This window comes from Pezoporus flaviventris, unplaced genomic scaffold, assembly GCF_033815535.1.
Source record: "Pezoporus flaviventris isolate CSIRO_AGI_PZ_B2104156 unplaced genomic scaffold, CSIRO_AGI_Pfla_v1 ptg000129l, whole genome shotgun sequence".
Classification (NCBI taxonomy): Eukaryota; Metazoa; Chordata; class Aves; order Psittaciformes; family Psittacidae; genus Pezoporus; species Pezoporus flaviventris.
In genome coordinates this window covers 3,993,158-4,019,939 of record NW_026892677.1, presented here as the reverse complement: position 1 = coordinate 4,019,939, position 26,782 = coordinate 3,993,158, and the positions used below count along the sequence as shown (strand labels likewise).

The window sequence follows — 26,782 nt, the reverse complement described above, 5'->3', positions numbered from 1 at the left end:
CTCTGGGCAAATATTCCTCTATGTTAGACGCTCCCATCACCATCCTTCCATGCACCCAATTTTACCAATGCAAGGACTCTCCAATAGTACTGCAACAAATGATGCTTTTCTCCAAGAACTGTGAACCACCACAGTGACCAGATATGAATGGGTAGGCCTTTGCAATCCATTTTAATCTACGACAAAGGCAGAAGGTGCTGCTGTTACTAGGGATGCAAAGGTAGAGTAGGAGACATGAAGACTTCCCACTGGATGAGTGACCAGGCCTGATCCAAGCGTTTCCTCTGGGATGACTGGCAAGAGCAATTAATCCTGATGTGGTGCATATGTTCTGAATTTTGTGTACTTCAGAAACGAAACCAGAAAAAAAAGTTATTGTGCTTCGCTGTGAAGTACCAAAAGCACTGAACTGTGATGCATTAACATGGCATTGTCTTCTGGACCCTCGCCCAGCTCAAGGCTGACAGGAGGAGCTGTCACACAGGCATTGGGAAGTGCCAATATTCTTTCCTCACACACCCAGGTACTTTTGCACAGCACAATAACGCATGTGAACGTCTCCATCCTCTTCCTACAGTTACCAGTGCAGGATGAGCTAAGGACAATACCCATTAGCAAAAGATACAAGAGAGGATAACAACTAAGATAAAAAAAGATTTGCATATATTAGTGCCACAATATAAAGGAAAAGATAAACCCCTGCAAGCAGAGTTTCTAATTTGGACTTAATCTCACTGGGTGTAGCTGTGCTGGCTCTGGCTGCCTCCCTGTCTCAGTCCTGGTCTCTTTTCCATTGGTCAGGATGAGCCTTTTCCCAAATCACAACAGCTGGCTGGAGCAAGCCTCCACCTCCTCTTTCTCACTACAACTTTCCCTTGGAGCATGATGACTTTTAAATCCTCCCAGGCTCAAAGCCCAGTAAGCAGTAAAGCCCAGCACAGAGCGATATTTATTTCTCATAACTTTTTTTCTTCATAGAAAAATCCAATAGAAAAACAACCTCTGCTGTATTTGTCATAGCCAGGGGTGCATTTGAGGCTCTTACAAAGTAAGTATGCTGCACACAGCGGTGCTTAATGCAGCGTGCCTGCTTCTTAACCAACTTAAAGGAAGAGCCTGCCCTAAGCCAAAGCTCTTATCTTCTTTCAGCTGTAGTAAAGAATGACTTAAAAATCTTTTGGGGAGATGGAAACTTTGGTATGGACAAAGAACTCAAATGAACAGCCTCAATGGCTGCAGAGTGGTTTCCTTAATTAGAAAGTTGGCTGCGTTCATAAGGAGGAGGAAAACAATGCTGCAGACAGCCAAAGCAAAGAGCAAGTAATAACTGTAGCGCATGCAGCTCTGGAGGAAACAGCAACTGGCTCTATCAGCCCCCCAGATCCTCCACAATCGCTTGTAAGTATTAGGCTGCAAATCAAGTGTGGTCTTGCTGCTGAATCAGAGCAGTACAAGCTTGTAAATATGACTTGGCCTTAATTAATTCATTTTGACAAGGCTCAAAACACTCTCCAGGCGATTTAAGACACCGTAAAAAATCAAGGAACTGACAGTTTGTGACCTCAAGATGTCAAATATAGAACTGCTGTCTGGTTTTGACAAGCTGTCACTCTATCTCCCAGAAACCTCTGATACAGCTGAGCATTTAACATCATGGGCTGCAGCTACACAACATGGTCCGTGAGAGCATCAGTTAATCCCGAGAATGTGGCTGCCCCATCGCTGGCAGTGTTCAAGGCCAGGTTGGACACAGGGGCTTGGAGCAAGCTGCTCTAGTGGAAGGTGTCCCTGCCCGTGGCAGGGGTTGGAGCTGGATGAGCTTTGAGGTCCCTTCCAACCCAAACCATTCTATGATTCTGTGATTTAACAGCATCCAAGAATCCCCATCAATACAGCAGCAGTGCTGTTCTCAGCCCCCCTGCCCTGCTCTGGCACCTGGGAGAACAGAGACATCTGTGTGACCAACTGTAAGGAAGCCTTGGAAACCATCACCTTGACACTCACTTGCTGTCCAGGTTTGACAACTGTTCTCATGGAGAGCCTGTGTGCTGCTGTAGAACTAGCAAGCTACATGGCAAACAGAAAACACCAACCAGGAAGGCTGTGCTTTCTTAAACAGCAGACCAAATCCCATCCTGAAAGCATAACCTCTAAGAAGAGATACTCAGCCTGTGCACTTCTCTCAAGCCAGAACATCACAGAATCAAGGAAGGGTTTGTGTTGGAAGGGACCTTAAAGCTTATCCAGTTCCAACCCCCTGCCATAGGCAGGGACACTTTCCACTAGAGCAGGCTGCTCCACCCCAACATCCTGACAGAGAGATGATAACTGTACAGAAAGGTGAAGAAAGCAACAGGTAAACAACAGCTTTCCCCCATGCTGGTTGTGTGCAGGCCTGTCAATCCAGGCAGCACCTGATGCCTGTGATCAGAAAGAAGCTGATACCTGTTTGTGCCAAGCTGATTGAGCATCCCAGTATGGAAATTCAAGCAGCCGATGCCGAAACAGCATTCCCAGGGGAGAGCCAGCTATGCCATGCATCTGGGGAGACCAGGAAGGCAGCAAGAGAAAACGCCTCCTGGCTGCAGCAGCTAACCAGCATAGCCTCTGGTGTGCACAAGACTCACCAAGGAGAAACATGGGTCATGGACCGTTTCCAGTGGTGCACCTGAGATGCATTTACTGTATCAGAACATGAAGCCGTGGCCTCCCAGGGCTGCACACGCTGCTCGCTGTGATGGGCTGCCATGCTGTGTGACTGAGCAGAGGGTGTTCGTCTTCTTCTGCTTCAAACCAGCTGCCAGAATGAAATGAAGCACGGGTGTCTGACATTAGGGAGGCTCAGGAGCATGGCTCCAAGTGACTGGAGAGGGATGGCAGCAGCAAGGCTGAGTTTTTGGAGCGTGGTTCCAAAAAGCAAACCTCAGAAGACACACTCACAGCCCTATTCCATTCAGGAGATGAAAAAGCATCATCCCAAAGTGGACACGGAAGTGTGCAGCCCCAAACACCTCTACAACAGGCGTATTGTCATCACCCCAGGAGACCTGCAAGGTTACCTTACAGCTGACACCCAGGAGCTCCGTGTGGCTTGATACAAAGCAGCAAAGCACAGGTTACACACTGTTTGCAAGACAATTAATCTTGAAAGAAGTGGAGTGAAATCCTGGATCTGGGAATCAGGTTCTTCTAAAACCCCACAATCTAAACTCGCTCTTTTGCCAAACTGTGATTGAAAATCACCGCTCAGACCCCAAGGGTTCACAACCCACTTCCCAAACACGGCACTGCGGTATTTGGATGGAGTCAGAGCATTTCTAACACTATGAAGGGTAGAAGCTAGAGGCAAACAAAGCAAGCACGTAACTACACTGACTTGAGAGGAGGAGAGCACTGAAAATCCAAAGCACAAACGTTTTGTGACTGTTACCAGCAGTGTCCTTACCAAGCGTGGAATGCTTTCCTAGAAACCGGCTACCTTTAGGACACCGGCTGTCCTGCTGTGGTATGTTGGTTGGCTCACTGTTGCTGATTCCAATATTTTCCCCTTTCTTCTGCTCTCCTACCTCCTTCCTTCCTCTCCCACTTCTCCAGATGTGTTTGCACTGAAGGAAAGCTGTCCCCTTTGACTCTACAGGGCAGCTTCCAGCTCTGCCTATGCTCAGCAGTGCTTGCAGCCCAGCATTTCTTAGCCTGTACTTCTTGTTCAGTACCTCGGTGCTTTGGCTACATGCCTTATGAGAGGATTAAGCAAACAAATAGGTAAGAGGCATTTTAACTCAGTGTGCTTAATAACTTCCCAGAGTGGGAGTAAAGGAAATTGGAGATTCCCCAGGAAATTGTCCCCTTATGCAGAGTACGGCCAGATTCTCCCCATGAGATTGCGGAGAGGAATCATGCGTTCTTGGCACCTTGGCACAGGCAATCCATGACCAACCCACAAAACCACCACAGCAAGACAGGAATTGCATTGCGAACTGCTTATCTTCCCGAGTCCAGCTGCTGCCCCAGAGCCTGAGAGACTCTTTCAGAAGGAGTTAAAGCAGCATTCTTCCTTACTGGCATCTAACGCCTCTTCCTTCCTGGAGCAAGAGCAGCTCGCTGTTCCCCTGGGAGAATGGTGGAGCACCTCCTTTGGCTCTCACTAAGTGCTCTGCAACTTCCCGTACCATAAACTGGTTGCGTAACATGAATCTGCTCTGTGCAAAACCTCTCGAGCACTGAGCTTCAGAGGAGCCAATGTTGTTTCTCCCCATCCTTCTGTGAGATCTGCTTTCCATATGTCTCTGCTGATGCGCTTGCCTTCTTCACGACTGTGAAAGACCAGTCTTCCCCTCCACTGATCCTCTCCCTGCCTCAGCCCCCCTGCCAGCTGCAATGGATGGGTAATAAATAATCAGGTTTGCTTTCTCAGCACCTCTCTTTCCTAGCAAAGATGTAACTCCGTGGCTACATGTTGTCTCCAACCTCTGCTTGGTCAGTTGCACCTCTGTATCGAAGACAGAAGCCATGGTAGGATGGGAATTCCCTTTGTATTTCCTGGGCCTAAACTCATCTATTACCATGAAACAACTACCAAGACAGAAAAGCTCAGTTTCAGAACTAAGCTACAAGTCATATTTACTACCAAATTCCCAAACTCCCTCTTTACCATGTATCGCATTAGAAGAACAAAACAGTTGAGTGCATCTGCTCTGGATTTCTCTTACAAACCTCTCACAGCTGCAAATATTTTACAGCATGATTTTTACTTGGCAAAGCACCTGCTTTTCGCCCCAAGCACTATCTTCCCTCTGACAAATATCTTTTTGAGGTCTGGAACTTTATATTATTGAGCCATGAACAAATTCATTATCTCCAGACACTCTAGTCATGTCAATATTGCATGATTGCCATTTCTTTTTCTCCTCCTCAAGCTGCTGCCATGATCCACATTGCCACTACCTTTAACAAGTGACCTCCATCACTTTATGTAGCCCATAAAGCAATTAATCTTTAAATTATCCCAAAATATAGATAGACAGATGATATCTGACGTCTTCTGTGACTTCAAACCTCCCTATAAAACAGCCAGCTCTGCCCTTCCCACAGGACCCTATTCCTCCACCTCCAGGGAAGAGCCATTAGTCCTTGGCCACTATTCATGCTTTTGCATTGGAGCAGCCAAGTGAACACCTTCCCTCCTGCTCTGCAGGTCTTGCAAATCCAGCTCTGCTGCCGTTGCAACATGGTCCCCCTCCAGCTGCTGCAGCATGTCCCATCCCATCCCTTTGCCTAAAGTCCTTTTCTCCAGGGCACCTGGAGACTCTCCCATGACTTTCCATCACTTCCAGGTAGAAGTCCCCCCCTCTTTCATTCTCAGAGATGAAAAAGCCTTGGCTTATTTCCCTTTCTGCTTTAATCACTTCTAACTGAGGCACTTTTTCTGTTTCAGGAGACCTGTATGCTCTTTCCAGCCACCTTCCAGCTCTCTGAACACTTTCAGATTTCACGTTAATGCTCCAGACTGTGTGGAGGTCATGGAATAAAAGGGAATGGAATGGTTTGTGTTGGAAGGGACCTTAAAGCTCACCCAGTTCCAACCCCTGCCACGGGCAGGGACACCTTCCACTAGAGCAGCTTGCTCCAAGCCCCTGTGTCCAACCTGGCCTTGAACACTGCCAGCGATGGGGCAGCCACAGCTTCTCTGGGCACCCTGTGCCAGTGTCTCACCACCTCTTCTACATCAGAGCACAGTGGGCCCATATCTATGGATAATTTCCATTTTCTGAGTTATTACTTTTCTAAGGAGCATCTCAGTGAGCTATTCAGAGCAGCTCATTGATAGAGCAGAGCCCAGCCTGACACACCACAGTTTAAGGCTGAGTAAAGGAAAAATGTTGTAAGTTGCCTAATCAGAACAAGAAGGGGAATATAATGATTTCACATAAAACTGAAACATCAGGAATGAAGAAAATAGAAACATTCAACACCACATGCAGAAGGAAACCACTTCGAAATGGCAAACCTCCAAACCAGAACAATAGTTCTTAACACACAGCCAGGACTGCAACTCAAAACCAGGCTGACCATGAAAAACTAGCAGAAAACTAAGCAGTCAACATCAATGCCGATCAGGAATACATTTAAAAGCAGTTTGAGCTTTAATAATTCAAGAGGATTTAATTTGCTGGTAGTAATAAAGGTGGATTTTCTCCCTTTTTTTTCCAAAGCATGACGTGGATGGATATCCTATCTCTGTAAAGTATACCCCAATTGGTAGCAAGTGCCGGGCATGGCTCCAAACACACACAAGATCTAACATCTGAAACCAAGCAGCGCTCATGGTGTTTGCTTTACCCCTAAGCCCTCCATTAGATTTTTCCTTCAGATATTTCCAGTTGCAAACTTGCAAGTGTTTGGTGGAATCCCTTTATAGGGCTTGCTTCAGCCTGTTAATAACAGTCCCAGTGATAATGACCCAACTCGTGACCCTACAGAGGGAAAACAGCACTTCATGAAATATTGATACACACTTGGAGATTCGACAATTACCTCCAGAGCTCCTCGGTAAAATCTGAAAGCAAATAAGTAGCAAACATTGCCTGTACTCGTTAAAATACTGAGACCCAGAAAGAAACCCACTCATTATCCATTTGACAAATACAACCTATTATTTTTAATAATGCACAGGCATTTAACGCATGATATTTACAGCTTCTCCTGCTTAAAGAAACCATTGGGTTTGGAGATCTGATTTTAAGAAGTGTAATAAAAGTAAGCTATGTGGAGGTGGGTGCTTTTGCAGGAGAGGGTAAAATCCTTCTTCTACTGAAGTCAATGACAAAACTACTATTTTCGTGATGGAAGCAAAACTGCTCTGTTTTGGAAGCTGCTTGTCCAGAAAGATATTCCCCCAAAATTAGAAATATGAATTTAATTGGCCATTCTCATGCAAGCTTCAGAAGCAGAAAACCAGAGTGAAAAAGAGCATGGGGCTGCTAGTCCACAAGATACATCATAGAATCCCAGACTAGTTTGGGTTGGAAGAGACCTTAAAGCTCATTGAGTTCCAACCCTCTGCTATGGGCAGAGACACCTTCCACTAGAGCAGGTTGCTTTAAGCACCGTCCAACCTGGTCTTGAACACTGCCAGGGATGGGGCAGCCGTATATATCTCTGTATCTTGCTTATCATACACTAGTGAGATGATACACCAGCTCTCATCTCTGGCCAAAGCACAGCATGGGAGATGTTGCACTGCTACTCAAGAGCTTTTAGGATAAGAGAAAACACAGAGAACACCTTCCCCTGCTGAATAAATATGAACCATAAGGGGAAATCTTTCAATGCAGAGCATGACAGGTTGCTTGGCATTGAATTACATTGCAATCATGGGTGTTATTACAGTAATTCTGGTTTCTGGACCTTTTAGACCTGACTGTGGATGAAAGAGAACCACACCAGCTGCAAACAAAAATGAAATGGAAATGTAAGATTCTTAAGCCAAAATGTTTCAGCTGTAAGATAACAACGTCCAGTCTTATGCAGGTCCACTCAACAGGAGCAGGAATTCTAAGATCTGAAAGCTGGGGATCAAGAGGAATTGTGACTGCTGGCAAGGTGGGATAGATGGAGCTACATTTTGGCTTTCCTGATTACTTCAGTGATCCAACAGAATGGTCTAGATACTGAGAAGCTCTCTGCTGCCCACACTGAATACACTCTTTTATCTCTCATAATAAATACTAATCAGGATTCCTTTTATTGACAAAGCAAAATGCATGCACTTGCATGAACTACTGTGCTTTCTGAATATTCGTTTTAAACTTTATAATAAGGCATTCAGAGGAAGGCAGAGAACACAGCAAATGACTGCATGTGACATTTCCATTGCTGCTTTTATTCACTCTGCGGGTGACAGACTCCAGTAAGAGGCTGGTCCATCATAATCAAAGGCTGATAATCTATAAAGGGAGCAAAGGAGTGTGTAGGAGGCAGCTTGAAACCGCTCAGGGATTTGCAGTGTTAGAACAAGCGTCAGAAAACGTGTTAGGGTTAAGAAGACCAGCGAGGAAGTCAAGGGGGCATCAGCAGGTTCCTGCATCCCACCACCCTATGACTCCCAGTGCGGCTCCTTGGCATGGAGGGAACCCACCCATAGACACCGCCTTCACAGCTGGAAAGTATTTCAATTTTTATCAGGTTTATCCTCTTTTTCTACCTTTTTTTTTTCATTGAGAGTATGTCCCAAGTCATTTCTTATCATTGGGTTTGCTGTCTAAGCAAAGTCCTGTTTACTTATTTACTTGCCAAGTCACTACAACCACTTAGGAAATAATATTCCTTGATAATCAAAACAAGTCACTATTGGCACACACTGAAGACTCTGCAGAAGTACTGATCCAAACAGCTAATGGTAGATACATTGATTATATTTTTGAGAGTTTTTCTCCCCATTTTCATGTGTATATATATCTACATATACAGATCAATCACGAGAATGCCATCTTGGTTATGGATACTAGTATTTACCAAGAATCTCCACTGGCTCCAACTGTTCAGGTAAGCCCTACTGGTTTCCTTCTTACAGTGACAACCTGCATATCTCCAATTACAGAGACTAAACCACCCTACCACTTTTGGGAACTGCAGGAAGAGCACTGTACTAGCACTCTTCTCCCAGCCCCTTCTTGGCTTCTCTGCTTCCATGTGCAAGATGCATCAAGAGGCCCGTTGCCTTCGGCCACCCTATGTCTGGTGGTTGAGATGCACCACTCCTAGGGCCTAGGGTGCTCCCAGGAGGGATACCATAGGAGGGAATGGACCACAGGCCTCTACCACTGACCCCAGTGCTGGCACTGGTTGTTCAAATGGGGAGCACCCTGCTCATGCAGCTGGCAGTGGGGTCTGCAGACACTCCTTGCAAACACAAAATGAAATCTATGCCTGGTGAAGCTTTTCCCAACTACCTGAGATCAGGAACGCCTTCCACCTGGAAAGGGACATAGGGTGGCCCCACACAGGCGGTGTTACGTTGTGCCATGGGACCCACGTTTAAGCCGATTGTGGCCTTGACACCCTTTACACTGGGGGAGAGGGTGGAGGAAGGAAAGCCAGGCACTAATCCTCTCCATCTGCTCTGGAGCAGCTAATTGGATTGTGAGTGCAGAAGGCAAGGCCATGGACACAGTGGTGACAGTCACACCGGCCAGAAACAAGCACTCAGAAACCTCCTATTTGGCTAAACATATCTGCTGTAGTGCACAGGGTGAGGGTCCCACCATGCTGCCAAACACTGCTCTGCCCAAACCCTTCCTGAGACCTCTACTGCAGAGGTGGAACTAAACACTGGAAAAATAACACACGTAAATCCCATCCCTAGAAATTACATTTCCTCTTTAACAAAACACTAGAAAGAGCAGACAGAAGAGATAAAAACTGAGTTTTCGCTACCTAAAGCCAGCGGAATGCTGGTAACATCAGGTTTTATTTAGGTGCCAAAGTCAGAAGCTCGTCTGGCACTTGCTACATATAAACCTCACTAATATACGTCCTGCGTCTGCAACATTTATTCTACATCAGCGGCTTAATGATGTTGGTCTTGTGCTTTTTAAGGATTCAGCTCAGCACCTACTTGGCTTTTAAAAATAACAGACAATTCAGTTGTGCAACGTTTCCATTAAACTGCTCGGGAGCGTAATGCTATGAGAAAGACAAGGAGAAGAAACATAAAAACTGCTTAATACAACAATGATCAGAAACCCTGAATTCCTTTTCCTCCCTCTGCGAACACCAAGTTTGTAGCTATGGAAACTACTTATGAGAAAGCTAAAAAAGCCCGTTAGCAAATACAGTCGGAGAATGATCAGGATATATGAAAGTCCTAACAATGATAGAGAACTACAGACACAGGGTAAAAGGGAAGTGTAAACTGAAGATGACAACACTTGTGCCTCTGACAACTTGCTCTTCTCCGACAGGTCAAATTAAATTTTATTGCCACGGCACTAAAGTCAATGAATTGCAACTGGAATGAGTTTGACACTTTATATTGCTTTTGATAAAGCCATTATAAAAGGCGTATTTCAACCTTTAAAAAGGTATTTTAAAAGCTTATTCTCTGCAGCCAGTGAATGAGGTGTGCATATTGGCCAAGATAGTTGATATTTGATTGAGGTGGTTTTCAGCATCTCTCTCTCGTGCTCTGTTTCACAGCCATTTACGCTACTAATGCAAGCAGTTCTGATTACTTCACCTTTAAGATCCACACAGGATACACATCCACAAATTCATCTGCCCCACTGAGGCTGGCAAGTCCTTGTGAGCCTTCCAAATGCTTTCCCAATTTCCTTATATTTCCACCTAGTATCCTTTTTATTTTGGATACTAATCTGCATCTTGCAGACAATACTGTGACCATCAGGACAGCAGACAATACGAAGACTCATTAGCTTACTTCCAGTCAAGTATTTTTGTATGGAAGTTGCAATCCCACTGAAAATCATTAATCTGGGGTTTTGTCAGTGCATGCAGGGAAGACTTACTTTACCTGGAGCTGGGAATTGCTCCAAGGACTTGCTATGGTCTGTCAGGTCAATGTGCAAATTAGATCAGATTTATTCAGTACACAGAGCCTCCTTTGGTGCTGTTTCAGTCTGGATTGTTAATTGAGTTGCCTTACATGTATATACATCGTGATTACATGCTGCAGTCCAGACAGAAAACATAGTGAAGAAATCCTGAAGCTGATTTCTGAACTGTCTGCTACATGATGCATTGGGCAAAGAATAAACCAGCATCAACAAATGCTCATGAAATGTATACTGTGTTTGAAATATCACCTCTAAACTATCTCTGCCCGTAGAAAGCAATGACAGTTTCAATGCAGTACTTGTAGAATAAAGGGTATATGCTGCAATTTTAACCAGTCTTGATGGTCTCTTTTAACTACCCTTGAACAACCATCAAAGCTCTTGTTCTTACTACACCCTCTCCTCTTTGCGGTTTGCCCACATGAAGAGCCTCAGCCTGCAACTGATGTGCAGTTAACACAATCGTTATCAGGGTTGGAAATAGCCATAAACAGAATCGCAATCAAGTGTTAAAACAGCATAAGCAGAGCTGAGCTAATCGCAGTGAGAGACATATCTAGCTGGGCTCTAAGCTGATAAAAGAGAGAGTCTCCTTCACACTGGTGAGAGCTACTTGTCCAAGGAAGGCAGCTACCCTCAGCCTGGCTTTCCCTGGTCAGGAAAAGGCCAGGCTTTTCAACAAACCTTACAATGAAGTAATCAGTCTCCTCCTTCCTTACGACACCTATCCAGCTGTACGGGACAGCCCTGTTCCTCATCCCCAGTGGGAAGCATCTCCCCTTTTGTGATCATTTGCTTTGATACCTTCATACGTGAACTACAGTTCGAAAAGCCATCCAAGACACATATACTGCAATGAATCACTGCTCTTCACTGGAGGTCCTAAAGTCCATCATCGGAAACAGAAGACCTGACAAACCCTTTGTTTGGGATAAGTCTAGGCTTGCTATGAAAACATAAGGCTTCTAATCAGCCAACTGCTTTAAGACCGAAACACTGGATTAAAAACATATAAATCAAGTAATCTGATAAAATACTAACAAATATAATTTGAAGATGCAACATTTTGGAGGTGGAGTTCCTGTAATCGGCTCAGTGACCATTAGATGCAGTTTGCCCTCACCAGCTTTGCTGACCTGCACTATTTATTTCCCTGCATTACCACCCACTGCAGCACGAGGCTGGCCACAAACCCGCTCTGGCAGCTGCTGACATGGTTTTGTCATGCAGGATTCACAGGGGGTTTTGCCTGCTTGCCACTAATATAACTCCGTGCATTCACTACCTGTGATGCTACGAAAGGCAAGGCTGCAGGAGCAGCCAGCTCTGAGGACTTTTCACCTTAGGAGGCCATTCCTAACAGCTTCATGGACAAGGTCTTGATGATGCAGGGAGAGGCAGCTTTGCCAGAGCTGTGGCTGGGAGTTCCCAGGATGGGAAGCTGGCTCTGCTACGGAGACGTCACTCTTGGCTACTACACCCCACTCACCCTGCCATCACAGCAATGGGGTTAGGGTGCTTATTCACCACCTTCTCTTCATACAGCTCTGCGCTTCCCAGGAAAGGCAGTTTATCTAATTTATTCTTTATACTTATTTTATGAAACAAAAAGAAGTTGCAGCAATAAATCTCATTGCCGATTTTCCCTTATCTAACCATACTGAAGTGAGAGGCCCACAACATGTGGCACATTCCTGTGTATCTAGCATCAGGCATACCAGGCAGGAGGAGACACCTTCCTCCTGAGAGTCCCCTGCCCAAACTCCAAAGAGCAGCAGGGCAGAATCCACATGGAGTGTCAAAACTCAGCACAGAATCACAAATCAGAAACAGCTCACTGTAGAAAGACTGCAATGCACCATCTAAAAAGACTTTCAAAGTAACCAAAATGATCAATTTCTAACCCTTATCTATGTAACAACCTTCAAAACATCACTGGACTGTAATATCCATTTTCTAACCCTCTGCTGACTGCAGACATTAACCCAGACCGACAGAAAATATCTGCAGCCATTTAGAGAAAGAATTTAATACTGACCTTGTGACTCAAGTAGCCACAGCTAAAGCTACAGCCAACAGAAGGCTCGTCGTTCCTAATAACGCATCCTGCCTCTTCCTCATGGCAAATACTGTTTTCCAGGATTTAGTCAAGTTTCTGTCACCTGCTCAATGTTTTAAAAACATCTTAGCATATTTGTAATATCCCCTTATCACCTCCCGTGTGAGCGTGAACCCTCCTTAGCGGTGCTCCTTAAAGAGCAATTCCTCAACACAGCTCAAACATATACAAGCTGCCACACCTTCCATTTTCAAGACATATCCTTCCATTTGCCTTGTGTCTTACCTTGGCTTCTACTTTTAAACTACAGTTTAACAGGAAGAAAACCTCTCAGGTAATTCGGAAAACAAAAAAAAAAGGGGAAATAAATAAAAACGGAGACAATTTCACAGGTCCTACTTCAGCTAAACCTTTCAGGGACTTCAATGAGAAGATAATCTTTCTGTGATTATGGCCAAACCCTCTCGTTGCTTAGCAACACATAATTAAGGAATATGTTTTCAGATCCGCTTTGCAAGCTGGCCATTATCAGATGAAATTACTGGAGCAACAAATGTCATCCTCATGCAAATGAGTTGGTCGTAGGCAAGAAAAGAAAGGAGAGGGTTGAGGAGCAAGAAAGAGCTCAACAGCACGGAAACGCTGCTGGTTTCCTCTTGTTGAGCCCTGGCGATTCTTTTAAAGGGAAGGGATAATATCTTGGTGTTTAGAGAATAGGGTTTGCAGTTTGTAGGGGAGGCACACAGAAGGAAGGGCCTGTTTCTCAGGGCGGGGGAGACTGCTCCCAAAACATGGTCCCTCACCCCAGGGCTTTCACTCATGGGTCCCGACCGGCTCAATCAGACATACTGCTAATAAATGAATGTCTTTCTCTTCCCTGAATTATGCCAGTTCATCTTTTTCCAGGCTTTGGGAAATTGCTTATTTGGAAACACTGCCTGGATGTACTAATTTTATATCTAATCCATGTCAACACAGAACGTGTTGCCTAATATTTAAGCAGTTTTAAGAAATCAATACATTACACCAGCTACATAAAAGACACATAAGCATGAAAGAAACGGCATCTACTTCCTAGCTGTGTGATCATGGTGAGCCACAGAAAGGCGTCTGCATTTTGACAACTTTATCATTTCCACTCACAAAATCATGCTTTATTCGGATTCCTCTGGAATGGCATCACCAGTTTGGCACCGTCTCTATGCCTATAAATGGTATCCCTTTATTAAAGCTGTGTGCATGTACACTGGTACGGCGCATTGTTCGGGATGTGCCTGCATGGGAGTGAAGCTGAACTGCACAGGGGGAAAATTCCCTGCTCACAGAGTCACTACCAGGAAAAGCATTTCAAGGGGTTTCTTTCCACGTTTTTCCAAACAAGTCAAGCCTTAAATGAATGTATTTGCCACATTTCCTCATACTTAGCAGTGTTTCTGGGAGTTAGTTTCTGTCAGGCTCTGAGCGTTATCATCAATGGGCATAGCCAAAGTGGAGGAGCAGAGCCCGCTTACCTTATCCAGATTTACATCTGAGAAGCCAAGTGCCTGAGCTCTTCTAGAAGGGGAAGAGTAGGAGCCACCACTCATTTTTATTGTTCCAGTGCTTAATGACAGGCTTTTAGTTTTAAGCACAGGCCTATTACTTTAACAGCAATATCACTTCACTTACAGGCATCTCCAGAAGGAAATCAAGGGTTTTATTTCGTCTGCCTGATAAAACAGCAAATTAATAATAAGAAGAAAAGGCTTAGGTAATGGCCAAAGGTAAGTCGATTCTCAAATAACACCATTAGCTATCTGATGAATTTAGTCAAAACAATGCTAACCATTTCCTCGGAGGAACACATTTGTGCCTGATAACAGCAGTAAAAAGTCAATCTGCAGCAAACCCTGTAGTCCTAATTGCTCAGCCAAAGCAGTATCTAATCTCCTGTTCTCTACAAACAATGGGAATGGCAAGATTAACCCTGGAAGCATTATCTGAGGTACCGCTCGCTTTTAACTGAAGTTGGCTAAACAAAACATTTGGAATTCAACCACAGCATCCTTAGCTCCACAAAGCCAGTGCAGACTTGTGAAGAAATCCCATTCACCTCCTTTTCTGTATAGGAAAGTGTCTAATATTTAGGCATGAAACCCCAATATATTTGACTGGCTTTTAGAAAGGATTAAAGTAAGCAACAACAACAAGTTCTAAACTACTCTATGGGCTAAGACCCTTCGGAAATTACTTGGTTCAGGCGTTGCCATGGTGGAGACGATAACGGGGGGGCCCGTGCGCCTGCTGAGCTTCGGATATGGGGAGAGCTGGGCAGGGAAAGCGGGTCCGGTGGGTGCCAGGTTGCTGTCTCCCGCTGCTCCCGGCCGGCGGAGAAGCTGTGGGCTTCCATGAGGGCTGGATGTTGGCGATGCTGCCACTGTCCGCTCCCTCTTCATCAGCTCCATGGGCACGGTGTACGTGGTGGGATAGGCTGTTTTGGGGCTGGCGTGCGGGTTGCCTGTGGTCGTGGGCACGCTGCCTGGAGCAGAGTAGGTGGAAGCTGGACGTGGGTGCGTGTTGCAAGGCAGGGGGGTGTTATATCCAGAACCAGGGAGGAAGTGTGGTCCCTGAGGAGCCCCTGTTGAGGCAGGGTAGGTGGAGGTCTCCAATAGATGCTGTGTCGGGGCGCTGGATGGCCGGCGGTGCATCTCTCCTGCTCTTGGCGAGAGCGGCTGCAATGGAGGTGGGTGCTGCAGGGTGGCAGGACCATCAGGGGTGGCCCCAGAGCCGAGGGGCACCCCATAGTCCCCTGGCAGCTCGCTGCGGTGGCTGAAGCTGTTGGAGCGGGTCCTGGGGCGCAGCACCCCGCTCCTGCGCTCCTGACGCTGCATTTCTGCCTTGTAGTTGTGGGCGATGCGGGACAGCACACGAGCCTGCCCTAGGTTGGGAGCCACAGACTTGATGTCGTTCTCCTCCATCATGGCCAGGAGGCTCGGCGAGTCAAAGCCCTGCTGCAGCAGGGCAGCAAAGGTGCTCTCCGAGACACCTTCTGCACGAAGCAATGCCACGAACTCAGGATCGAAGCTCCTCTTCCCTTCTGGCCCAGGGAAAGTGGGGGGCACCGGTGGATGGGAAGGGGTCACCGCTGCTGCCTCATAGCTGTCATAGGGCCCCTTGGCGCCAGTGCTCTCCCTGCCCGGCCCATAGCTGCTGCCGGTGTTGCCGGCAGGATCCACCACAAGGCATGTTGGGGCAGCCTGCCTGCTCCCCACCGGCTCGGGTGGCCTCTCCGACCCATCACCATAAACCTGCCTGCCAGGGAAAGCAGGGGGCTCTGCTGTGTACCGCGGTCCATGGGGCTCCGTGCCGTACCATGCTGGAGAGGCATCTCTGCCACGCATTCGCTGCCCATCCAGACCCAGCTTGGGGTCCCGGTATAGGCGGGCAGCCTCCGGTGGGGCAGGCAGGCGCCCTGGGGGCTGCTCCCAGGACATCCGTGTGCCGGGTGCCCCGTAGCTCGCCAATGGCCTGGTCACCATGTGGTCACGATAGCAGCGGGGGTCCTTGGGTGACCTAGCCGCCAGGGACGGGTCGCTGTAGTAATCCTGGGGTGGCAGGGAGCCCCGGCCCGCCATGGCCGCCTGCCGGTCGCAGTAGGCGAAGTCGGGGACAGAGCCTTTCCTTAGGGGCCCCGGGGGGAAAGCGTTGTCCTGGTACGGGTACGCCTCTTGCTTCAGCTCCGCGCCGCCCTGCAAGGTGATATCGTTGGCTCTTGGCAGCTCATACCAGCCACCCTCACTGCCATAGGTCAGCGAGCTCCTCCGGCCCGGCAGGCGTTGGTACTCGAAGGCGTTCTCACTCTCCCAGTTGCCTTCGTACCATCCGGAAGCATCCCAGCTCTGCGAGCGGCCGATGTTGGGGTGCTTGCTGGGGATGGGCATTGCGACGAGGCTGCTGGATCCCACCGAAACGAAGAGATGCCACCTTCCTTCTCAACGCGTCTCCAGCGCACATCAAAAGCGGACTGTGCTTTGCCTGAGCCCTCCCGGGACTTCACGAACCACCCACCGGCAGTTTTGCCTTTCAAAGCGTTCCCTGAATTATTAATCCTTGGAAACCTTAGCAGGCAAAGCCCTCGCTCCAGGTCGGAGGAGGCACAGACCCTTCCCGTGCAGTGTGCTGATGAAGAAGGCTGCCGCGCTCAGCCCAGATGCTTTATCCTGTGCCGCTGGGGACGGCGCGCACATGGACAACTGGCCGAGCAGTGTGCAGGGATTAGGAGCTAAATAAAACTGCTAAAGCCCTCGCTCCATGTGACATCATTTTAGCCTGATGAAATCTCCCAGCCAGCAACCTCAATGCAATTTCTCCCCTGGGGAATGGCTTTTTTTGTTATCATTTTACATGCTGTTTTGTTAACGTTTCGGTTGGCGCTTTCCTCTTGCGTTCAGGGCTCCCGGCTGCACCAGCACCCACCAGGAATCATCGGTGGGATAAGGAAATGTCCATGCATCCGCTCGTCCCCACGCATGTAAAAATAAAAAGGAAAGCTTCAGTGTCAGCTCAATCTTAATCCACCCTGATGAAATGCTAATCCACTGCACACAGCTAAGGACAAATTGAACGGGAGCAAGCAGGCAGGCCTAAGGAAAAGGCTGCTGCAAGGCACTCAAGAACACAAGAATGATTAGAAGTTAGTTAGGGGTCTCTTTAATGCTTTTATATTGGAATTTGCTTCAGAAATGACATTTTTTTTGTTGTAGTTTCAAATTAGCCGTACTAACTACGCTCCGGAAGGATTCTTTACATTAGTATCATAATACATAAATCCTTTCATCATCCCAGGACTGCAAATTGTGGAGGTGTAATCTGGACTGTATAATTTTAAGACCCTATCAGAGGTCACAGAAAAGGAGGGGAGGATTCAAGGGATCTGAAGCCTGGTCTTACAAAGCAAAAAGGAACTGTAGAGTTTAGTTCATTATCTCCGGCTTCCTTTGGAGAAACTTTGTGTTTGTGAGATGTGAAACCACTCAGAAACATCAGACAAAACTCAATTTGTACCTAGCAGTGTTTCAATATTCATGTGGATTAAGCCTTTATTTTTATTACACTTAGAGCAGGCAACAGGCTTTAGATGGAATCACACCACAGAAAAATGTTATTTGGGCATGTAATGAAAATTTCCATAGATAGCCACCGTTTTCAGAGGTGATATTAAAGCTGTTGCTAAAAACATGCATCTAAATTATCACATGCTGCTCACACTCAGATATTCCTTTCCAAAGAACAGGTCAAACGTTATTCAGTTTGCTAACCACTGCTGGGGAAGCAACGCTTTCCTTTTACATTAAAAATAGTCAGATGGAAATGAGTTTGCTTTTATTTGCTGTGATCACGGATTTCTCACCTCAAACATACCCCTTCCAGGATGGACCCGGTCAAAGGGATAACAGTCACCTGCTCTGCTCTGTCTGCAGGACAGCCTGTGCATTTTTCCTGGCTAATCCACAATAAATGTTTAGTGCAGTAGCCATCACATGGTAGACTATTGTGCTATTATGATAGCTAAATCACTAATACAGTCTAATGCTTCTACTTGCCTATCATACTAATACCTCTGGGCTATATTTCTGACCCAAATACTGACAGGATCTTTGAGTAATCCCTAAATTTCTTTATTGCAGTAAATATTATAAATCCTCTTCAAACATTCTCTCCTCCAATTCCACCCCCAAGACCCACAGCCCTTAAAATGATGTTGGATATTGCACAGCCATGCAAAACAGGGGCCCCTGCAGATTATTTATGCTGTTCTCAGGGAATATCTGATTGGCATTATATGGAATTAACTGACAAACTGAAGGCGCATTGGAAAATTTCTTCTTTTATGAGAGTCAAAAAGGGAAGATACATTTGTGGCTTATAAATAAAGCAGAGAACATTTTAACAAACAAAACCGTTTTATTACAACAACATTTTGCTAAAGAATAAACTGTATTCCCAAGTGGATGCAACAAGATCTGTGCCATTTGTTTGTTCTGAAGCAGCAGAAGAAAGCTACCAAAAATGTATATGAAAAAGAACAGTACAATCCTGGTCTATAGATCAAGGGCATCTTCCACCATTGCCTTCAAAAGAAATCACTAATGAACATAGCTGCCATGTTAAAGCTCTGCTTGACAATGGAAAAATACCACACCATAGAGGAATTCAAATCTAAAAGTGGTGATCTTGAACAACTGCAAGGGAAGTCAGAAGGGAGCTTTGAGCATTTCCTGCCTCTGAAAACAGCACAAAACCTGTAACAAGCCCTTGGGCCACATGATGGACAGCACAGAAGCATCCTCACCCAAACCAACAGATCTGTAACTGGTTGCTGCGCCCTGCCCAGCTCCAGTGCACACATGGGCAACAATAAGATCCGAGGACCCTCCTCCAAACTCCCTTCCATCCAAGTGCAGGAGCACGTCTGGGCTCCGAGGACTGCCTCGCATGGTTGCATGGATGCAACCTTGCAGCCCTTGGGCAGGATGTGCTCCTCTCACACCTCCTTCACAGGAGCCAGGAAACTTTAACTTCAGACCTGACTCGGAACACTCATGCATATGGATGATTGATTCCATACATTGGCCTCAATGGAACAAATTAAATGTTCCTATGCCCCACACGAAGCAGAGGTAACTGCTTGCAGGACCAAGGGGTGTAGGGCACGTACTTTTCCCTGCAGTCACAGGGCGTATGTCCTCTTTGGAGGGCTCTGCTGGCCCCTCTTCTTGCTGATCAACCCCACAGCCAGAGGGGAAGATGTGCCCAGGAACTTTGAAGCTGTGCAGCCTCCCATGCCACCACACAGCAAGGTTATGTTACACCCCCAGAGAATGAATAAGAAATGATCAGAATGAAATATTTATGGATAGGTAGTAAGGGTCTTCCATTTTTCTTTTCGGTTTTTGGCACTCTTTAAAGCTTTGCCTATGCAAATTCCAGTAACCCCGCAGCTATTCCTGAATTCATACCCAGGCAGCAATGGCCAGGAGGGGATACGGAGGCACCAAGGCACAACCCAACAGAGCTCATCTCAGCATTCTCAGGAGCGAAGGAGGCTCTGGCACTCATGTTCTCAACATGAGGGGGAGATGAAGGACTGTGGGACAGGAAAATTTATTCTCCCTTTATCTTTTAATTCTAGAGGTATTTGGAGTTAAAAACCACACACACACACACACACACACACACACAAAAGAAGAGGGGGGAAAAAAGCTGATCAAGAGATTAAATGCTCTGGTATTTCAGATCACAGGGAAAACGCACAGTGCTGACTTAATAACCCGAGTTTCAGTTTAGTGGTGATCTAACACACAGCAAATTTTGCTGTGATATGACTACGGGAGAAGTCTGCTCTGGAATAAAGGTAATGACAGGGTAGAAGGAAGGTGGGCCCAGCGTTTAAACACCGCACTCAAAACCAAATGGCATGAAATCGGATTCTGGAAACCACTCGCCTCGGATATGAAAGAAATATCCTACACAGCGCTAGAAAGTGCAATTTTCTTCCCACAAGGAGAGTCTGTTTTACACCTAATACCTATGATAAGAAATCAAGATGCTATATCTGCAACACAACTGTGTAAACAGCACTCTTTGGTGTCTGCAGCACTGACACAGGGCAGGTTGGACGTGAAATTTCATTCGCATTGATGTAAAACCTGTCATTACAGATTCTGAAAGCAACTTGCTGGAAAAATTACCCTGTAGCAAAACGGTACAGATTGGGTTTAGATTTGCTGTTTGTTACTGTAAAATACTTTCCAATTGCAAATTTAAATCTTGTTTCTATTGGGGGAAAAAAAAAAAGAAGTATTCTTTAGAGTGGTAAAATGTTGATTTTTTTTCCTCCCGAATTATTTCCTTCTGGGAGAGAGTGGAACTGAAACAATGTAGTGAACATGCCAAATGTAATTTCTGGCACAGACTGTAAGGTGCATCAGTATTGGAAAGGCTATTTCTCTTTCAAAGGCAGAGCAGTTCTACCCCTAGTAGTGAAGAACCCTTTAGAAAACAAATACATCTTGTGTGAATAGGGAGAGCAGGTACCAGGACACCCACCCAGCCTTTGCACTTCCCTCTGCCACTGTCAGCAAGTAAATGACTTAATTCCTTACTCACCGATTCCCCTTCCATCAAGAGGGATATAACAATATACACCCATCACATTCAGATGGTGTTAAGATTAATCAGTGTTTGTCATATGTTTTCAAGTGACAAGAGACAAAGCTACCAGCAGGATAAATGCTTCTGCCCTCACTGCCTGGGCTTCCAAGGCCCACACATTATTGTGCCTGATGACCCCCAAAGCCTTTTCTGAATATCATCCTCCTACGTCCAGCATGCAGGATGCTGTGGAAGCAGAAATGAGCTGGTGCTGAGCTATACTGTGGTATATCATGGATACTATGGAGAAGGAAAGGAATAGCGTTCACTGCAAATAATGCACACACACACAAATTAACAAAAAATATAAACTGGGAGAAGAAAAGCAGGAAGGAAATGTTCCAAATCCTTGGAAATTAGTGCATTTGCTAAAATTTGGCTCTGCAAAAATCTCACAGTGGCAATAAGCACTCTGCCTAGATGGACTTTCTAACAGTCTCCCGAAATTAGAGGAGTATAAAGAGAAAATTAGCAGGATTGTGCTGGAATCATTTTCAATAATCAAAGGAACAGAACAGCATCTGAAAGCACTCAGCGCTTGAAGCCATGCCACATGCTTTTACCAATTTCCAAACCAAAAGCATAGATGCTTTGTAACTTTAACAAAACACTCTCAAATACCAATTTGGTGCGCTCCAACAAAACACTCTTAAGATCAGCCGATTATTAAACAATCACTGCCTCATGTAACTCTGGGTTTTGATGATTTTAAAGCAAAAAACAAAAGCTTATGTCCATTTGCAGCTCAACCCCCCTGGCGCTGGGATAGAAATGTGCCATAACCATGGCTCACATGCGTGACAAGCTACAGGAATGCACGAGCACATGCTGCCTCTAAATGTTATGCACAAACCGGAATCTGTAACTGGGTTCGGTTGCTGCTCCCACTGGCTGTGTAAGAATGGGCCCATGCATATGGAAAATAAAAGGTCGATATTGTACCTAAATAAATGCAGAGGCACAAAGGAGCCTACCTCCCATGGAAAAACAAAGCAGACGTTGACTCTCAAACCTGATGACACAATATTGCAGTGCTGCTCTGAGTAATTTCCCAAGAATCCCCTGAAATCCCACATATCGACGTGACAGGAGAGGATGCAAAGCCTCTTCGCTCACACCAGCTGGTGTCATGCTGAGAAGACACACAGAAGCATTTCACATCATGAAACTACAGTGACCTTTCATTTTACCACTGCAGACACGAACGCATGCCTCACCGTTGCTTTATTATGCCTGTCTCTGCTCGGAAGGGGCTTGGTGTAGGAGACGGGCTCCTTCCCACCCTCCTGACCAGCCTATGCTATGTCTCCAAGCACTGCCACATGCCAACAGCTCTCTGGCTAGAGGTATTTCACCCATCTTTCACCAGAAGGTACCCTGCCTCCAATTACCTTACATTTATCACTGAGTAAGGTACGCACAGAAGCATCCTGATGAGCACGCAGTAACTCATCACCTCATGCTATCCTGTTCCCCTGGCAAAGACCTGGTGATTTGCCATCTGGGATGAAAATCAAATTGCAGGTAACAAACACAGGAAGCTAGCAATCATCTAAAATACACTTGCAGTAAAAGACAAGAAGCCCAGCTCGAAAACACACTTTGAAGCATTGGAATGAATCCTACAAGCTCTTGACACTTCAATCAGAAACAATTTTGCCTTCAAGTATGGGGAGACTCCAGTAAAAGTTATCAGAAACAGCATTGTTGCATTCCTGCATCAAGAAAGGTATAATAATACCACCACATGTATCTCTGCACCACAAAACTACACACTTTCAAGGGCTACAAAATAAACCCCAATCTGAATGCTGAACAGCAGCCTAAAAGCCAGCAGCCGAGGTTCATTGGGCACATCCCTTAACTATTCCCAAAGATCTAATCTACGAATGTTCTTAAAAATAATCCTCTAGAAATCACATCAAGCACCTTGTCTCCAAAACTAGGTATTAGAATTGAGGTCAAATCTCATCATTTTTAATAAGAATTCAGGATCAAGATTTAAACGGCATGTGTAATGAAAAGCACAGGAATTATATCTGTCCCAGAAAGCAGCAGAGAAATCCATTGTTAAATGAATATATATTGTAATTCTGAACTCTGCCATGCGTGTCTGGGCTTTGCATAAGAAATAATTAATTGCTAGATGGTAACACAGTTCTGAGGAGATAAACAGGCTGGGATTCAGGGTGTCTCTGCCTTACTTCCCCTATTGATGCCACGGGCTTGAAACACGTACTTCCCTTGCAAACCCAATGCTGATAAAAACCAAAACCAAACAGCAGGAAATACTACTTTAGCTAAAACACTTTAATGCATTGCTTTTTTAAAAGACTGGAATTTTGTATTATTGTACTGCAATAAGCAAATCAAAGTAGTAAAGGTGGAGAGACATCTGCAGTCTTACCGTGGTCCCTCACCATCCCTGAGGAGCACTGCTCCCCAGTGGGGATGATGCCAAAGCCATCAGCATCCTATGCTTTGGTTTGCCGATTCAATCAAATCCCTGTTATCAACAGCAGGCAGAGAAACTGTTTTCTCCCCGAAATGGATGTCAAACTAAAACTATAGGCTATTTTATGAGCAGAAGCTGTTTATTAGTAAGTTTTGAGGTGCTAGATGGCAGCAGAGAGTGTTTTGTTTTAACAAAACCCTAAAAAGACAATCTGAAAACAATCCCAAAGCAAATTAATAGTGTCAAGCTAACAGGCCATATAAAAGTGTCAGTAAGAAATGATCAATGTCGTGTAATTTTAAGGCAACAAAAATGCACAAGCAACTCCAGAAACTTGCTCTTTGAAGAAAGCTCTCAGATATAAAAGGCATAATGAAAACCTTCACTGTTTTGGCACTTCGATCTATTACATCTGTTTGTGGATACCAAAAAAGTATGAAAGAAGAGTTGTGTAATGTGTTTCTCTGCAGCTTTAGTTTAATATAGCCAGATGTCCTAATCCTGTCAAAATATTTAGTAGTGAATATTCAGGAGAATCAGAATCACACCTAAAAGTCTGGTCCAGATCCAAACGTCATCAGTCCTCAAAAGATTCTAACTTAGCAGTTAGGGATGAGATTTTGCTGGCATTTTGAAGGAAAATCCATCCTGTTTCTCATCTATCCCCAAGGACTGATCGTTTCCCATCACATGCTTGGAAGAGGTAAAGCACTCAAATTCTACCCCCTGGATGCTGGCTTCTGCAGCACTCCCACACTCCAGAGCTTGGGAATACACAACAAGGCTGCCCTGAGGCTGCTGCTCCTATGATCCTTCGCATGGCTTCTCCTTGCATATTCTGGGGATGTTTTCTGAGTAATCTTTAAATGCTGGGGAGGATTTAGAGTGAGGAGGAAAAACCCAGATACGATGACAACATGCTAATCCCTAAACCAGTTAATTTAAATGGGAAATGTGGTAAGGATGAATATCAAGTTGATGGCATTGAAGTCATCAGCTGTAATTGTTTCTTAATTAATGACATGAAGTTGTAAAGCCTGTTACACAGAACCTTGTCTTAAGGCTGGGGGAAAATGGAAAAATACAAGGCAGAATTAAGAGTTAGACACATATTAAGTTACCATAGATGTGGCCTAAACCACAAAGAGAACATAACAGAAGTATTTTTCCCTGTTCCTATGCATAGACCACTCAAGCCTCAGGGAAAGGGGAACTCTCCTTTCTGCAACACTTTGAGTCACGTATCGATTACAACAAAGTCGCATATGGAATTAATGACATTTTTTGTCTGTAACCTTATCTAAACGTGTCTTATTGTTTGCCAGGAGGATTTTGTCAGGCTGGTTTCATACCTGGCTCAAGTCCTACACCTTGTCATGCATGTACACCTTCCACTAGAGCAGCTTGCTCCAAGCCTCTGTGTCCAACCTGGCCTTGAACACTGCCAGGGATGGGGCAGCCACAGCTTCTCTGGGCACCCTGTGCCAGTGCCTCAGCACCCTTCCAGGGAAGAGCTTGTGCCTAAGAGCTCATCTCAGTCTCTCCTGTGGCAAAATAAGGTCTTATAATAAGGTAATCATTAGCCTGAATAATGTCTATGAACCTAGTGGTTGCTTGAACTTTCTTCTTCCACAGGATCCTCTCCAATTAAAAATACCCTTAAAATTTTAACAAAACATATTAATAACAAGTAATCCCCAAGCCTGATATAAAGGAGGCTTCAAATAACTAAATATGGACACTCAGAAGAGCAAGACATCGGGAGCAGCCAGACAGATTGTCAGTCAGCATAAATCAGCACAGGGTGCAATGGCAGAGGATCTGACAAGCTAACTCTGCCTTTTCTCCAGGCAAAATGTGGTAAGCAAGTCTTCCTTAAAAGCCTGATAGTTAATGTGCTTTGAGGTGGAAACTATAAAAAGGCTTTATTGTGGGAGGGAAATCCTTGTACTGTGCTTTATATTTATGGAACAAAGAAACCCAAATCCACTAGGAAAAAAAGAAAGTCTATATTTATTCTAAGTCAGTCACTTTTACCCAGGACAAGCAGTTTCTTCCACACTTGATATCATCTTTAACACATTGTTTCTCATCAAATGACTAGTGGTGATAAGAATTTCCTGAGATAAGAAGATTCTATTTCTAAGCAGTAAAAATAAGTATTATCAGATGCTACTTGGCATGCAAATTTGCAAGAATGGAAGAAAATCCCTCCACCCAAGCATCTAATGTACTCATTTTGTCTACTGTTACCTTATACAAAGGAGCAAGCCACTTTCCAGAGTTGCCCAATCACTCCTGGGACCCTCAGACACGTAATGCTCTAGAGGAAAGATGCTGAGCATTGAAACAATTCGTTTTCTGGTATTCCATGTGCCACAGGATCTTAAACTGATTATTTCCTACACAATAACACATTAACAAAACACTGCAGCTTCGAAAATGAGAGGACACCAGAATTTGTGCTGCTTTTACAACTTGCAATTTGACTGCTTTGCAGTTTCTAAGTACATTTTCCCATCTGCTTCCACAAGCAAGGTTCCCCTATCTTTTAATGTGAATGGACTGTAGTTGTTGAATGAGAACCTATTGCTTATTCCGCTGCTAGTGGTGTGTGACCCCAGGCACCACGCACTGTTCAAATACTGCTGAAAAGCCAGAACCGTTACAGCCATCCTGTATCCTGGATGTGCCACCACTACTGCCTTGTCCCTTAGGTTTCGATGCTTCACGAGGAAGTGACAACACAACCCTGCACACTTCCATAGCGCCTCCTCCTCTGGCTTCCAGCCAGACTGCTCCCAAAGACCCCACAAGCAACTGTGGAAGGCTGCTCCTCACTCCCTGTCTAGCTCACACATTATTCAATATCTCTTAACCATGGCTGCAGAAGCACAGGACAAAGAACATCTAAGCAAGCAGCAAGCTGGGGAGAAGTGATGCTTCGAGTTATTTCCTTGCAGGGGAATGCCTTATATGAGCACTGGATCCATGATGGATGTCATGTGCCTGAAATGCCATTGCCTTCTGAGCTTGGGTTCCTTGGAAGCACTGCTCAACACCTTGTTCTGCCACAGGTAGCACAGAAACAGTGACACCTAATGTCTCTCTGTTGTTGTCTCCTAAAGGAAAGGCAGTCAAGCTTCTGCCCTGAGGGTTATTGCTGCTGATGGCTTGAAAACACTGCTGTGAGAATCCCACACTGCAACAGCTCACCTTGACCAGAGATAAAACTGTCTGCGGCTGGATTCTGCAGCTGAACCTTCCCTTCAGCAAAGCAGGAAGGAAAACAGGGTAGCAGAAATACTGCACATCTTGCCCACATTCTGTCATCTTAGCAGAGCCTCCCACAGCTTATCCTCAACCTGGAGCGTCACTCACTTTCTGCTGCCCAGAGGGAGGCAGAGGACACTGGAAAGAGCAGGAGGAAACTGCCAGGCTTATGAGTCAAGGAGAAATACTACATATATCTGTAGTATCATGCAATTGGAGACCATCGTA

General features: G+C 45.4%; 1 protein-coding gene across 4 annotated transcripts in view; it reads right to left on the bottom strand.

The window, feature by feature from the left end:
• CTBP2 (C-terminal binding protein 2) overlaps positions 1-26,782 on the bottom strand; it is a 139,689-nt gene that overhangs the window by 30,307 nt on the left and 82,600 nt on the right. Inside the window, exon 1 of one of the 4 annotated variants that reach the window (XM_061478587.1) lies at positions 3,446-3,469. The exons of the other annotated variants lie outside the window; for them this stretch is intronic. The gene's annotated coding sequence lies outside the window, so the exon portion shown is untranslated. Of the gene's footprint in view, positions 1-3,445; positions 3,470-26,782 lie in introns of those variants that run through there. 4 annotated transcript variants of the gene reach the window in all.